Here is a 14,266-nt window from a genome sequence, read left to right as displayed (position 1 = left end):
TTCCAAAAAATGGTTAAAAAGAACCATTTTGATCATAGAGGAAAAACTGGCCATTAAAAGCTCTTTTTATATTGATAAAACAGCCTTTATTTGGAACAAAAGCAAAATACTGCGGATGCTGGGAATCTGAATTAAAAACAGAAAATGCTGGAGATACTCAGCAGGTTAGGCAGCATCTGTAAAGAGAGAAACAGAGTTAATGTTTCAGGTAGATGGTCTTTCATCAGAACTGGCTTCTACCTTTCAACCTTTATTTCTCTGTAAACCAGTGTTAAATTATTAAAGATTAAAAAAAATAATGGCAAGAACCCCGCGTGAGGAGACATGGATCTGCTCGCGACTGCTCGTATGGTAAACCTTTGCAATGACGTGTGTTTGGTTGCTAAGTGGAGACCAGACACCACTTCTCCCATGCTTTAAGGACACTTTTTAATGGCATTTTCTCACTTTCTCAGTGGAGCTGATGAGTTATGCTGGAGACAGCACCGGATCCCAGTCCTATCGATATTGCAATGCGACAGGCTGCAAATTGAGATCACAGACACAAGTAGCACGCTTGCCAATGGCCATAGGTTAAGAGCACATAGGCTGCTGTTGACTGCCCAGGTTGCTTCTTTTGAGTTGTCTTCAATCTCAGTTATAAACAGCTGGTTTAGTCACACCTGTGCATGATATTCTTGTCACAAATCCGGAGTGTACAGCAATTGTCACTGCAATGCTAAAAATGTTTTATTTCTTCAAAAAAAATTAATCTGTAATTCAAGCCAGCCCGAAGTCACGCCTTCCAGTCCGTGATCAACATGAACATTACTTACCAGTTAAGAGTTTAGGTTTTAACTTTGCTTTTATCTATGAACTGGAATTGTAGGGTCCAAAGAATATTTTGGAAACAGTAGTCCTAGCACAGAGGTGCTCAAGAGGAGACTCATGATCTTTGTGTGCTGCTCTCACATTATTTTAGTCGGTGCCAATTTTCATGACCTAAAACCTTAAAAGAAAAATTGTTCCTGGCAAGGCCATCATTTATTGGCCATCCCTTATTGCCCTTGAGAAGGTGATGGTGAGCCGCTGCAGTCCGTGTGGTGAAGGTACCCCCACAGTGCTGTTAGGGAGGGAGTTCCAGGATTGTGACCTAGCGACGATGAAGGAATGGCAATTATAATTCCAAGTCAGGATGGTGTGCAACATGGAGGTGGTGGTGTCCCCATGCGCCTGCTGCCCTTGTCCTTCTAGGTGGTAGAGGTCGTGGGTTTGGGAGCTGCTGCGGAAGAAGCTGTGGTGCGTTGCTGCAGTGCATCTTGTTAAGAGGCAAGTGGACTCTGATGGCAGCACATGGGACCATAAACACCAACTTAAAATGATCACCGAGAGAGTGAGAGGTTAGGAGAATTTCCTTTACACAGAAGCTTGTTGGAGCATGCATGAAAATAAGGATAAATATTTGAAACCGAGGACAAAAGACCATGGGGAGAGAACGGAGCAGTGGGATAGATGTTGGATTCCCGTAGCTAAGAACTTGCACATATACAATGAGCAAATAGTCTCTTTCTGATCTGTAAACATCTACCGTTCTTAAAACAAAAGTGGATTCTCCCCAAGGTTGCTAGGTCTACACCAGAGTGCACTGATAACAGACGAAGTATCAGACAACTGGTGTCAATGGCACGCAATGTAAAAATGCCTTATATTTAAAACACAGCACTGGCCTGAGAGAAAATCTCTCGTCAACCTCGGAAGGTCTGGCTGGCAGAAATAACTTTTGCAGCCAGTCCTGTAGAATCCACACCACAATAAAAACTGAGCAGAATATACTGCACAGGGAACCAAAGCAAGTCAGATGATTTTGGGTTCAAGATCTACTCCAGACTTGAACACATTATCTTGGCTGACCCAGTGGAGTACTGAGCGACTGCTGCACTGTCACAGGTGCCGTCTCAGATAGGTGTTAAATCGAGGCACCATCAGGTGGATGTAAAAGATTCCAGGGCACTATTTGAAGGGGAGTTTTCCCTGCAGTGCAGGCTGACATTTATCCCTCAACCAACACCACCGTCACGGCTGTTTGTGGAACCTTCCTGTGCACAAATTGGCTTCCGCACTTCCTACATTTACAGCATTGACTACACTTCAAAAGTACTTAATTGGCTGTGAAGCTCTTTGGGATAGCTTGAGGTTGTAACGGCGCTACATCACGGATTCTCAACCATTTTGCTTTTGAGGCCCCCCCTCCCGTATTATAAAAATTCCACAGACCCCTTAGTTACACAATTGAACATATATATATATATATATATAATTTTTATTTTACTTTTATCCTGGACCATCCCCAGTATTATGACCTGGTTAAGTACATTCCTTGGGGTTTTTCTCCCAGACCATCTGCTGTATTATGACCTGGTTCACTGCATTCCCTGGGGTTTATATTCCAGATCATCCCCTGTATTAGGAGCCAGTTCAGCCCATTTGCCTGGGGGTTTATATCCCCGGGATCTGCCACTGACAGTAATCTGTCCCTGCCGGTCTTGGTTTAATAAATTAAATGGCCTCCTGCGAAACTGAAAGTAAATGGAACAGGAGCACAGATGGTAAAATAGGTTTGATGAGTGAACATTAAATGGGCAGGCGGCTCCAATCTGCGCCCTGCAGAGCACGTTCCCGCTCTCTGCTGAGTTATAAACTGTTACTGTTAAACTTCAAAGTCATTCCCAGTTTGATATAAAATATTAGAGCTGAAAAGCCGCGCTGTCAGAGCCGAGTTCACTCAGTAAGAGTGCGCGACCCCTGTAACCCGGGGAACTGACCCGCCCGCCACTGTGAATCCCCGTCCCGTAACCCGGAGAACTGACCCGCCCACCACTGTGAATCCGCCCCCCCGTAACCCGGAGAACTGACCCGCCCACCACTGTGAATCCCCCCCATGTAACCCGGAGAACTGACCCGCCCACCACTGTGAATCCGCCCCCCCACCCCCGTAACCCGGAGAACTGACCCGCCCACCATTGTGAATCCCCCCCCCCCCCCCGTAACCCGGAGAACTGACCCGCCCACCACTGTGAATCCCCCCCCCCCCCCCCGTAACCCGGAGAACTGACCCGCCCACCACTGTGAATCCCCCCCATGTAACCCGGAGAACTGACCCGCCCACCAATGTGAATCCCCACTGTAACCCGGAGAACTGACCCGCCCACCACTGTGAATCCCCCCCATGTAACCCGGAGAACTGACCTGCCCACCACTGTGAATCCCCCCCCCGTAACCCGGAGAACTGACCCACCCACCACTGTGAATTCCCACTGTAACCTGGAGAACTGACCCGCCCACCACTGTGAATCCCCCCCATGTAACCCGGAGAACTGACCCACCCACCACTGTGAATTCCCACTGTAACCCGGAGAACTGACCCGCCCACCACTGTGAATCCCCCCCATGTAACCCGGAGAACTGACCCACCCACCACTGTGAATCCCCCCCATGTAACCCGGAGAACTGACCCACCCACCACTGTGAATCCTCCCCATGTAACCCGGAGAACTGACCCACCCACCACTGTGAATCCTCCCCATGTAACCCGGAGAACTGACCCACCCACCACTGTGAATCCTCCCCATGTAACCCGGAGAACTGACCCACCCACCACTGTGAATCCCCCCCATGTAACCCGGAGAACTGACCCACCCACCACTGTGAATCCTCCCCATGTAACCCGGAGAACTGACCCACCCACCACTGTGAATCCTCCCCATGTAACCCAGAGAACTGACCCACCCACCACTGTGAATTCCCCCCCCCCCCCCGTAACCCGGAGAACTGACCCACCCACCACTGTGAATCCTCCCCATGTAACCCAGAGAACTGACCCACCCACCACTGTGAATCGCCGGATTAACAGCAGGGGGCAACACCGCTCTGCCTGCTATCATCTCAGGCTTATATTTGGCGGGCCCCTTGAAACCTTCTCACGGACCCTCAGGTGGCTGCAGAGCCCCAGCTGAGAACCTGCGCAATATTTAATGCAAGTCATTATTTCAATTGCTTCAAGTAGAGATGGTTCTGTAATGCAAAGGGAACATTATAGTGCTCAACAGCCAATACTCATCAAGCCATTGCTTACGACAGATTCCGGTGAAATCCAGACAATTTTGAAGTTGACACTCTATGGACCATTAACTGATCAACAAGATTTCCACCAATCCACAATGTAATCAAACGTCTCTCAATGTTCAGCTATCGCGAAGAATTAAGTCGAGACCAGAAATTGACAAATTAAATGCTTTGACCTGCTGCTTTCTTCCAAGGGCAATATTTAAGCACAAATTATTAAATCTGTCTCAACCAATTTCACTCACATCATCAAAACATGGTCAAGCTGGAATAATTGAAGAGGGCATATCAACAGCCTTTAACTATAGAAAAATAAATTAGGTTTGGCATTTAAAAAGGACTCTACTTCTTAATACAGCAGGTAACAAAGAAAGTATATTTTGAAAAGCTTCGAACTGGTGACCTAATGGCCCCATACATCTTAAACCAAACAGCAACAAAAGTCTAACCTGTGGAACATTCTTTCTCCTTAAACACCTGTGTCCCGGAACATTTCTGCTGGAACCTATATTGTGCACAAAAGCTCAGATCAGTTTGTAGCGTCTGAGTCTACGTGTCGATTGAAGCCACATACCAGGAGTTTGAGATCCGAATAAAACTGAGACGAGGAGGAATTTATTCTCTCAGAAGGTTGTAAATCTGTGGAATTCTCTGCCCCGGAGAGCTGTGGAGGCTGGGTCATTGAATATATTTAAGGTAGAGATAGACAGATTTTTGAGCGATAAGAGAGTAAAGGGTTATGGAGAGCGGGCAGGGAAGTGGAGCTGAGTCCAAGATCAGATCAGCCATGATTTTACTGAATGGCAGAGCAGGCTCGAGGGGCCAAATGGCCGACTCCTGCTCCTATTTCTTATGTTCTGATGTAATGTGTGCCAACAGTACTGATGGAATTTCAGGACATGCTGTCCTCTGGATGAGACACCATCTGTCTGCTCAAGGAGCTCTCCCAGTGTCTTGGCATTCCTCCTTTGCTCCGCATCACTAAAACCAGATTGTCTGCTCATTCATACCATTATTATTCGTGGTAGCTTGCTGTGTGCAAACAGCTGCTGTCTTTACCCACATAATGATCACTGGACTTCAAAACAGTACTTCACTACACGTACTTACAATTCCCAGATCAACCTGAGGCTCCTCCCCTCCGTGGCAAACCTCTTGTCCTGTCCCTCCACCCTCAACTCCACTTACAAAGAGCTCATGGATTTATTTTAGTCATCAAGACCAATTCCACCCAGAGCTGCCTCTGCTACTTCCACCTTCTCCTCTTTTGCTCTGACCACACCCATCCACTATCTCACAACCAAAGTCCTCTGCTGTAGTCACTTTGCAGTTACTCCTCCATCTCCCCTTCCAGAATCATCCCTCGACAAGACCTACTCTCTGCTCCGTGGAACCCCCTCCCACTCCACTTCTGATCATTGAACTAGCCCACTTGGCCCTTGCGGTAGCCAACATTGTCAATGGTTCCCTTCCCTCTGGTACCAGCGTTACCCCCTTCAAAACCGCTCATCATCATCCCGACTCAAAAACCCACCCTTGAATCATCTGCGCTCTGTCACCCCATCGTTAATGTCCCTTTTCTCTAAGGTCTCCAACTGTGTTACTAGCTCCCAGCTCCATGCCCATCTCCCACTTTCCAGACATCTCAACTTCAAAACAGCCTTAGCCAAAGTTACACAAGTTATTCCTTCTTGTCCTCCTGCATCTCCCTGCAGCGTCATCCACCTTCATCAGCTCTCCTCCATTGCTTAGATCCACAGGCTGCCCATGTGTAGTTCCGTGCCGACATACCTGAGCAAAGCCAGTACAACTTCAACCATGGTTTGTCCTCCCACCCCCAAACCATCACCTACCGAATCTGCCAAGGATCCAGCCTTGAAACCCCTCCTCTTCCTTATCCATATCCTGCTCCTTGGCAACATCATTCACAGACCAGGAGCCAGCTCAGAGTCTCCATCTAGTGACCAGCCATCAGACTGCCTGGATAAGCATTAGATGAGTCAAAAACTTCCTTAAGCTGAAAGTCGGGAAGACCAGATGATTGTTTTTGGCACCTGCTATTATCGTTTCATAGCCATGGATGCCACCCACCTAGTCACTTGCTTCGTTTCAACACCACGTACAACCATCGGGTTCAACTTGATTATGCCAACATCCTCTTTGCTGGCTTTCCATCATTCACGCTGCACAAACTCCAAATTGTCCAAAAAGCAGCCACCTCCAATCTCCCCGTCACCCAATGCATCCAATTTAAAATCTTTGTCCTCATCTTCAAATCTGTCCACAGCCTTGCACCTCCCGACCACTGCAACTTCCTTCCTCCAATTATACATTTCCTCCTGTCCACCCGAGAAGGCAGAAAGGGCATTAGGGTTTAATGTCGCATCCAAAAGATGGTGCCTTCGGCAATGCAGCAATCCTTCAATACTGCACTGAAATGTCAGCTTAGATTATGTGCTCAAGTCCTGGCAAGGCTTGAACTCGAGACTTTCTGCTACATCACTGAACCAAGAGATCGTCTATTTTGAGACTTTATTGAAGAAGAGGCGGATGAGAGGGAAATTTGTTACGGGGACCCGAAAGGTGCTATATAAATTCAAGTTCATTTATTCTTTGTTGACTGAGGTTTTTCAAAGTTTATTCGAGCTGATGAGAGAAGGTGCATTGACCGGCAGTCCCAGAAGAATTCAAGCCAGTTGCAGCTCATCACCATCATCATAGGCAGTCCCTCGAACCGAGGATGACTTGCTTCCACTTCAAAAAGTTCACAGGTGTGTCAATGAAGGACCTAATATTCCAGGTCCGGGACCGAAATCTTGAAGGGTGGAAGATGCCTGTGCTTGGATTTTTTTTTTTTTTAACGTGTGGTGACCGTTGCACACCAGCCACCACATGGGCTTGACAGAGCTAGGTCTTGGACCTGTAGCAAGGGTTAACCAGGAAGACTGGAGACCAGCTCTGCGGCATGGACCTAGTGCGCGCACACATATCGCACAGTGTGGACTGACCCGTGCTGCCCCTGGGCCCTCGCCTCTCCTGGGCCCCGATCACTTGTAGTTGCAGCTATTAGCAATGGACAAAGAGTGTTTTTACTGTAACTACTGGCATCAAAGAGCAGCAAGTTGCCAAAGGAAAGATATGCTCCGGAAATTACACAGGGCAACAGGCAGAATCAATGCAGCACGGAGTACAATCTGTAGCAGGAAGGAGGGGCCTGGTGTATGACTGATTAACTTTTTGCAGCAAGGAGGAGCAACAGAATGTATGATTGCTGCAGCGATAGTAGGAAGGCGGAGCAGTAGGTAGTACAACTAATTCAATGATAGCAGCTTATTGTAAAAGACCTGGGTGTTGTCCCAAAACATCCAGTGAGTATTTGCAGACTGCTGTGGTCTGGCTGCGCATTACACCTTGCACTACGATGGAGATACTGACACTTTTAATAATGAGCAGGCTCTGTAAACAACTGCAGATAGGCAGGACAGATGAGTGGGGTAAGGGGAAGCCATCACTGCCAGAGTGCAGCCACTGACTGGGGTAATCGAAATAGAAACACAGCGTTTCTCTGAGGGTTGTAAATCTGTGGAATTCACTGCCTCAGAGAGCTGTGGAAGCTGGGACATTGAATAAATTTAAGACAGAAATAGACAGTTTCTTAAACGATAAGGGGATAAAGGGTTATGGGGAGCAGGCGGGGAAGTGGAGCCGAGTCCATGATCAGCCATGATCTTATTGAATGGCGGAGCATGTTCGAGGGGTTGTATGGCCTACTTCTGCTCCTATTTCTTATGTGTTGTGTACGCATGTCTGTATACTGTGTGATGTCTGTAACACTGTATGCAACATTGAATGTACCCTTGTACTGTACACACCTTACTGGTACACTAGAGGGTGCTGTTGCTGGAGACCCAGGGGTTGCCTGCACACGGCAGGTAACCCAGTATAAAAAGGAACGCACAGCTTGTTGTCAGCACTCAGGAGCTGCTAATAAAAGATTGCAGGTCTGCACAGTTAAAGCACCAGACCCTACCTCATGGAGTCATCACTAAAGGTGCCTACATACACTACAACTGGCGACGGGAATACAGGATCACGAACTACAAGCTTAACATGTCTAACCTCAGCAACTTTCAGCAATTTACAGAGGGGGAAGATTGGGATGCTTTTGTGGAAAGATTGGAACACTTCTTTATAGCCATCAACCTGGACGGGGACCCACCGGTCACACTACCGAACAAACGCAGGGCCATCCTGCTTAGCAGTTGTGGGCCCACCATCTACGGTCTCGTCAGGGACTTACTAGCCCCGGAGAAGACAACCACCAAGAGCTATGAGCAACTTGTAACAATCATACAGGAACAACTAAAACCGAAAGAAAGCATCCTCACAGCCAGGCACTGGTTCTACACTTACCGGCGACCTGAGGGCCAAGAAATTGCCAAGTATGCTGCACACTTAAGAAAACTAGCTGCACCGTGTGAATTTGGCGACCACCTTAATGAAGCACTAAGGGACATATTTGCCATCGGAGTCAGCCACGAAGGCCTCCTATACAAATTGCTCTCGGCTGACATTACGGTCACCCTGCAGAAAGCAATTCAAGTGAGCCAGGCCTACATGGTTTCGGTCAGCGACTCCAGGTGAATACTGACCCAGGACTCTAAACCGGCGAGCGCAGTGCACCGCATGGACACTTCTAAAGGCAGAAATGCTGCCCCGAGTCCCGCAACCATGAGTCCGTCCATGGGGCAAACCGGATGGTCCCGTGCTGGCGCTGTGGAGGAAACCACAGGGCCCACCAGTGCCGCTGTGCATGCAAAGGCTGCAAAGAAAAAGGGCACCTTCAGAGAATGTGCAGAAAAGGCTGTACTCACTGTGTCTCTGATGAGTTGGCTAATCACTGGGGCTCCGACACAGATGAAGATGAAGCTGCTCTAACCCGGGGAGAAGAGTATGAAATCTTTATCTGCTCCAACGGAAGTTCTCTGTGGATGATGGAAGTGGACATCGACAGGGTCCCAGTCTCCATGGAGATCAACACAGGGGCGAGCCAGTCTGTGATGAGCCAAAAGAACTTTGAAAAAATTTGGAGGAATCCTGCCACTCGACCAAAACTGTCTCCTGTCCAGGCAAAGCTGCTCATCTATACCAAAGGTAAAATCCAAATCGTTGGCGGTGTAGACGTCCAGGTCTCCCAGGGCGGCGTGTTGCACAAACTCCCCCTGTGGATTGTAGCCGGCGACGGTCCCACGCTGCTGGGCAAAAATTGGATGAACCGGGTCCACATCAGGCGAAATGTGGAAGAAAAGAGCACCACACAGCCTGCCTGCAGAAAGACTGCAGAACCACAAGCATGTGGAAGAAAAGAGCACCACAGCCTGCCTGCAACAAGACCACAAAATGGCTGCAGCACCACAAGAACGTGGAAGAAAAGACCACCACAAAATGGCTGCAGCACACCAAGCAGCAGGCAGCAGACCTCCTCCATGCCATGAGTCAACATGGAGGAGCAACATGTGATGTCGAGCGACCAATCGGATCTGAAAGCTCCCTTAAAGGAGACCGGTAACCAAAAAAATTTAAAGGGGAAGTTCCAACAATTTGAGTACATGGACTTTAAAGCTAAAGATGCAATTAAAGGGTGCAAGTATGGAAATGTATGCAATGTAACCATGAATTGTGATGCTGGTTTAACTAATGTGACTAATGAGATGAATGCAGGTGTCAGTAAGGTTAAAACAAGTTTATTATGCTTAACAATAATGAGAGAGATTGTGAAATGCCCAATGTAACCATGTCTGTTGAAACCAGGACACCCAAAAGTGATGCACGTGCTAGAATGTATAATGCAGGCTCGACTATGTGTGATCAGAGCCAAGGTGTCATGTATACTGGTAGGACACTACCAAAGGACATTGGGTCCTACAGGGACCATGCCAATGGAATCCCCCTGTGGGAGATCCCCAGGTCCAGCAGGCTACCTGACCATGTAGCCTGGACCTTTGGAACGAATGTGATGCCCCTTGCAGGACACACACACAGGCAGCGAGAGCAGACCCACTACAGGGAGAGTGGTCAATGGGCAGTCCAGCCACCACACCAGCCCGACAGCCCCTGGCCACCAGGGCCAACACCAGAAGCATGAGGCCAATACCCTCCAGCTTCCCTGGCAAACCCTGGGATAGAAACATAGAAAATAGGTGCAGTAGTAGGCCATTCGGCTCCGAGCCTGCACCGCCATTCAATGAGTTCATGGCTGAACATGCAACTTCAGTATCCCATTCCTGCTTTCTCACCATACCCCTTGATCCCCCTAGTAGTAAGGACTACATCTAACTCCTTTTTGAATATATTTAGTGAATTGGCCTCAACAACTTCCTGTGGTAGAGAATTCCAATAGAAAACCTGACCCTCATCCCCATTGGTGGACAAGGAGCCCACCCAGTCTTGTGGCCCTGCCCACCACCCCACAACTACCCACATCACAGTGTATACACACCACCCACTGCTGCCGTGGCTACCTCCCCGAGGGATCCCACAACAGTGACACCCACTTGGTTTGTGTGTGAGGGAGGGGAAACGTACGAGGCCAGCCTCAAGCACAGGGGTCACACCTGGCAACCACACGACCCTCACCACAAGCTCCCATAGCCCACCACTGATCACCTCCCCTGGTCACGACAACTAGGATATGAAAAATGCTCAGGAGGGAGTATTGTTGTGTATGCACGCCTGTATACTGTGTAATGTCTGTAACACTGTATGCAACATTGAATGTACCCTTGTACTGTACACACCTTACCAGTACACTAGAGGGTGCTATTGCTGGAGACCCAGGGGTTGCCTGCACACGGCAGGTAACCCAGTATAAAAAGGAACACACAGCTTGTTGTCAGCACTCAGAAGTTGCTAATAAAAGACTGCAGGTCTGCACAGTTAAAGCACCATATCCTGCCTCGTGGAGTCATTACTAAAGGTGCCTACATACACTACATTATGTTCCCTGATAACCACAGTCTATGATGTCGCACCCGTGGCTTTACTGATTTGGGGGGGGGGGGGGGGGGGGGGAATTGTGAGGAGCTTCCTTGGGCTGTTGTAGGGCGCCTATAGACAATAACAGACAGCCTACTGTGAATCTGAAGTGCTGCCAGCACTTGTAGGCAAAACAAAGTACAGCGTCGCCTTCATGACAAGTCTCTTTCATACCCTGAAGCAAGTGAGCATTTGCCTAGAAAGAAGACTACACTGCAGTGATTACTTCATTTCAATAGACAGACAGACAAAGCTATGTACAGAAGTGTCACAAGGCATGTCAGTGTATTCTGCAATGTATCAAGAGCAACTTCTGTTCTCAAATTAAATCTTTTTGTCCCCTTAGACACCAACAGTTCTTCCTGCGACGTTTCTTACTGTATCAGGAGAACAAATCTGTAGTGTCTCTGAAATCATATTCAAGGCAACAGGAAATCTACAAGATGCTCAAGTTTATAACACAATCACAGCTTTCATTTCATTCCTGGGTTTAGCCCTGTGGTTGACTAATGCCTGGGTGCTAAAGTGACCTTCTGACACAGGGCCAAGTTGGGTCTTTGCAAATAAAGATCAGCCAATGACCAATGTATATCATTAATGTGAATGGGCTATGCAATGTAGAGCAACCCAAACATAACACAATGCTAGATGTTTGGATTTGCAAGGCTTTTAAATGCAGTGGGTGTGTGGAAGTTAAGGGTCATCTCAACGGCATTCTCTGGATAGAAGGCGTCAGACAACTCTATTCACAGTTTTATATTTAGAAAGCCTAAAATGTGCTGAAGTGTGAATGCATCAGTTAATTACTTCTTCGTTCAGCTCCTGTTCTTGAAAATCAGTAATTACTTTTCAAGGAAGAAGAAAGCATCGCTGTCTGAAGCAAACTACTGCAAACTCGTGAGTTCAAACAGATGAACACAAAAAATACAAGAGATATTTTTTATAGATTATATATATATATATAAATATAAAGACGCAGCTCAATATATGAGCTTGAAAAGCAATTTCTAAAGCCAAGACATGGATAAATCTGAGTTCCTAAATGATACATCTATTCAATTACGGAGTGCGAGGCTCATTCTGTGCTTTGATCTCTTCGTTCTTGAAGTAAGATTAATAATGGGTTCAATGCAGTGTGTGAAAGAGATCTGTTCTATCACTGTCTGTCAGATAGTGCAAAACAGTCAATTCTCGGAAGATAACACTGGTAACAAAATAAAATCTGTAAAACCATCCTCGTGTGTCAGGTGATCTAATCCCGCCCCCCCCCCCCCCCCAAGGGAATATCTAGTGCATGTATTCAAATAAAAATACCTGTACAGCAAGAGTTAGTAGTGCTAAAGGTGGTATGAAATTAAAGGCCAACCTTATGAACAGATTTCTGAATGAAAAAGAAAGGGTGGGGTGTGTTGCCAAGGTGCTGAAGACTACACAATTTATACCCATGGACCTGGAATGTCACTTGCCACAATTTGACCGTATCCCCAACACTGCCAAAACCCTAATCTATGCTCCGGGCCCGAATTCCTCAATGCTCTCCTCGCTGGCTCCCCCAGCTCCACCCTACACAAACTCCAACGTATGCCAAACTCTCTCACACACATCCTTTTTGCATGCCAAGTCCCTCCCCCACCTATCAACCTCGTCTTTGCTGACCTCCAGTGGTTTCCCATCTCCCAGCGCTTGGATTTCAAAATGTGATTGTACGTCCCAATACTTTCTTTTCTCGCAGTTCCCATCTGCCTTCTCTCGATTTTACTGTGCCAAATTTCTCTCCACCGCAACAAAAAGCTATCTGGTCGACCATGCTTTCAGTCACCTTCCCTAACTGTCTCTTATTCATGCTCCTTTGTGAAGCAGTTGGGATGTACAGGTATAAGTTGTTGCTAGAGCTCCCCCATTGTGTTGCAAAGTTTAAACCGCCAATGACTAAGGAAACAGGTGAAAGAGTTAATATTCAGCTTGCTGAATAGGTACTAAATCATTAAGATAATTGAAAGTGGAACCAACGGAAATATATTCCAACTGAATAAAACTCAACATACTCATAAGTGTAATCATTACATTTTCAGAAGGTTAGAACACAATTTTATTACCTTTTAAAATAATTTCCCTCTACACGGCCATCATCACAGCTTCATCAGCAACATTATTTGAAATACTGACCTAAATGATCTACAAACCCAACAATTGGTGTACATGAGATTATTGAGATCCCATCCATTGTTTTTTTTCCTCAGTCACTGACTGCACTTGCACTTTAGTACAAACCCTTAGAGACTAGGAAGGTTCCAGGTTTCACTTGAGTGTGTGCCGCGTTAACAGATCTCAGCAAGGACACTGATGGCATACAATTACACCCCCCTCCTCCCCCTCCATCGCCCACCCAACTCTGGCTAAAGTTGTGAGGGGGATCGGGGGTGAAAATTTACCCAGAGTCAACAATCTGGATCACTACCGGAGTGAACCGATTGGAAGGTTCCTATTTGTTACATAGAAATGACATCACAGAAACAGTACTTTCGGCCCAGCTGGTCTAGGCTGATGTTTATGCTCCACATGAGCCTGATCAAACCCGATCAGCATATCCTTCTCTTCTTCGTATGCTTATCTAGCTTGCCCTTAAATGCATCTGTGCGATTCACCACAACTACTCGATATATTCCACATTCTCACCACTCTGTCTAAAGAAGTATCTCCCGAATTCCTTACTGGATTTATCAGTGATTGTTTTATATTTGTGGATCTGATACAGGAATAAAATAGGGTTTCAGTTGGGCAAGTTACCAAAGGGACTCAATGACCACAGAACCGTAGTATGAGTCAGCAGCTACAGGTGGCCCCGACCAGCAAGGGCCATCGGCAGGTCAGGACCTTCAAAGGTGCATACTGCTTCAAGGTACAGCGCGTGCTGGAGAGCGACGGCTGTGAAGAGGGCGACTGGATTGGACGTCACCATAATCCAGGTCGCTGATTGGAGCGTGGGCAGGTACAGCAGGAGCGGTGAGTGATCGTGGAGCGATGTGATCGGGGCCCAGGAGAGGCGCGAGTTCGGGGCCCAGGAGAGGCGGGGCCCAGGAGAGGCGAGGGCCCAGGGGCAGCGCGGGCCAGCCCACACTGTGATATGTGC

At 47.4% G+C, this 14,266-nt stretch overlaps 1 protein-coding gene across 4 annotated transcripts in view; it reads right to left on the bottom strand.

Moving 5' to 3' along the window:
- helz (helicase with zinc finger) overlaps nt 1-14,266 on the bottom strand; it is a 295,601-nt gene that overhangs the window by 65,295 nt on the left and 216,040 nt on the right. The gene's annotated exons all lie outside the window — the stretch shown is intronic.

This window comes from Pristiophorus japonicus, chromosome 16, assembly GCF_044704955.1.
Source record: "Pristiophorus japonicus isolate sPriJap1 chromosome 16, sPriJap1.hap1, whole genome shotgun sequence".
In the NCBI taxonomy this organism is placed as follows: Eukaryota; Metazoa; Chordata; class Chondrichthyes; family Pristiophoridae; genus Pristiophorus; species Pristiophorus japonicus.
The sequence above is the reverse complement of the archived record's forward strand: the minus strand, read 5'-3'. Positions and strand labels throughout refer to the sequence as shown.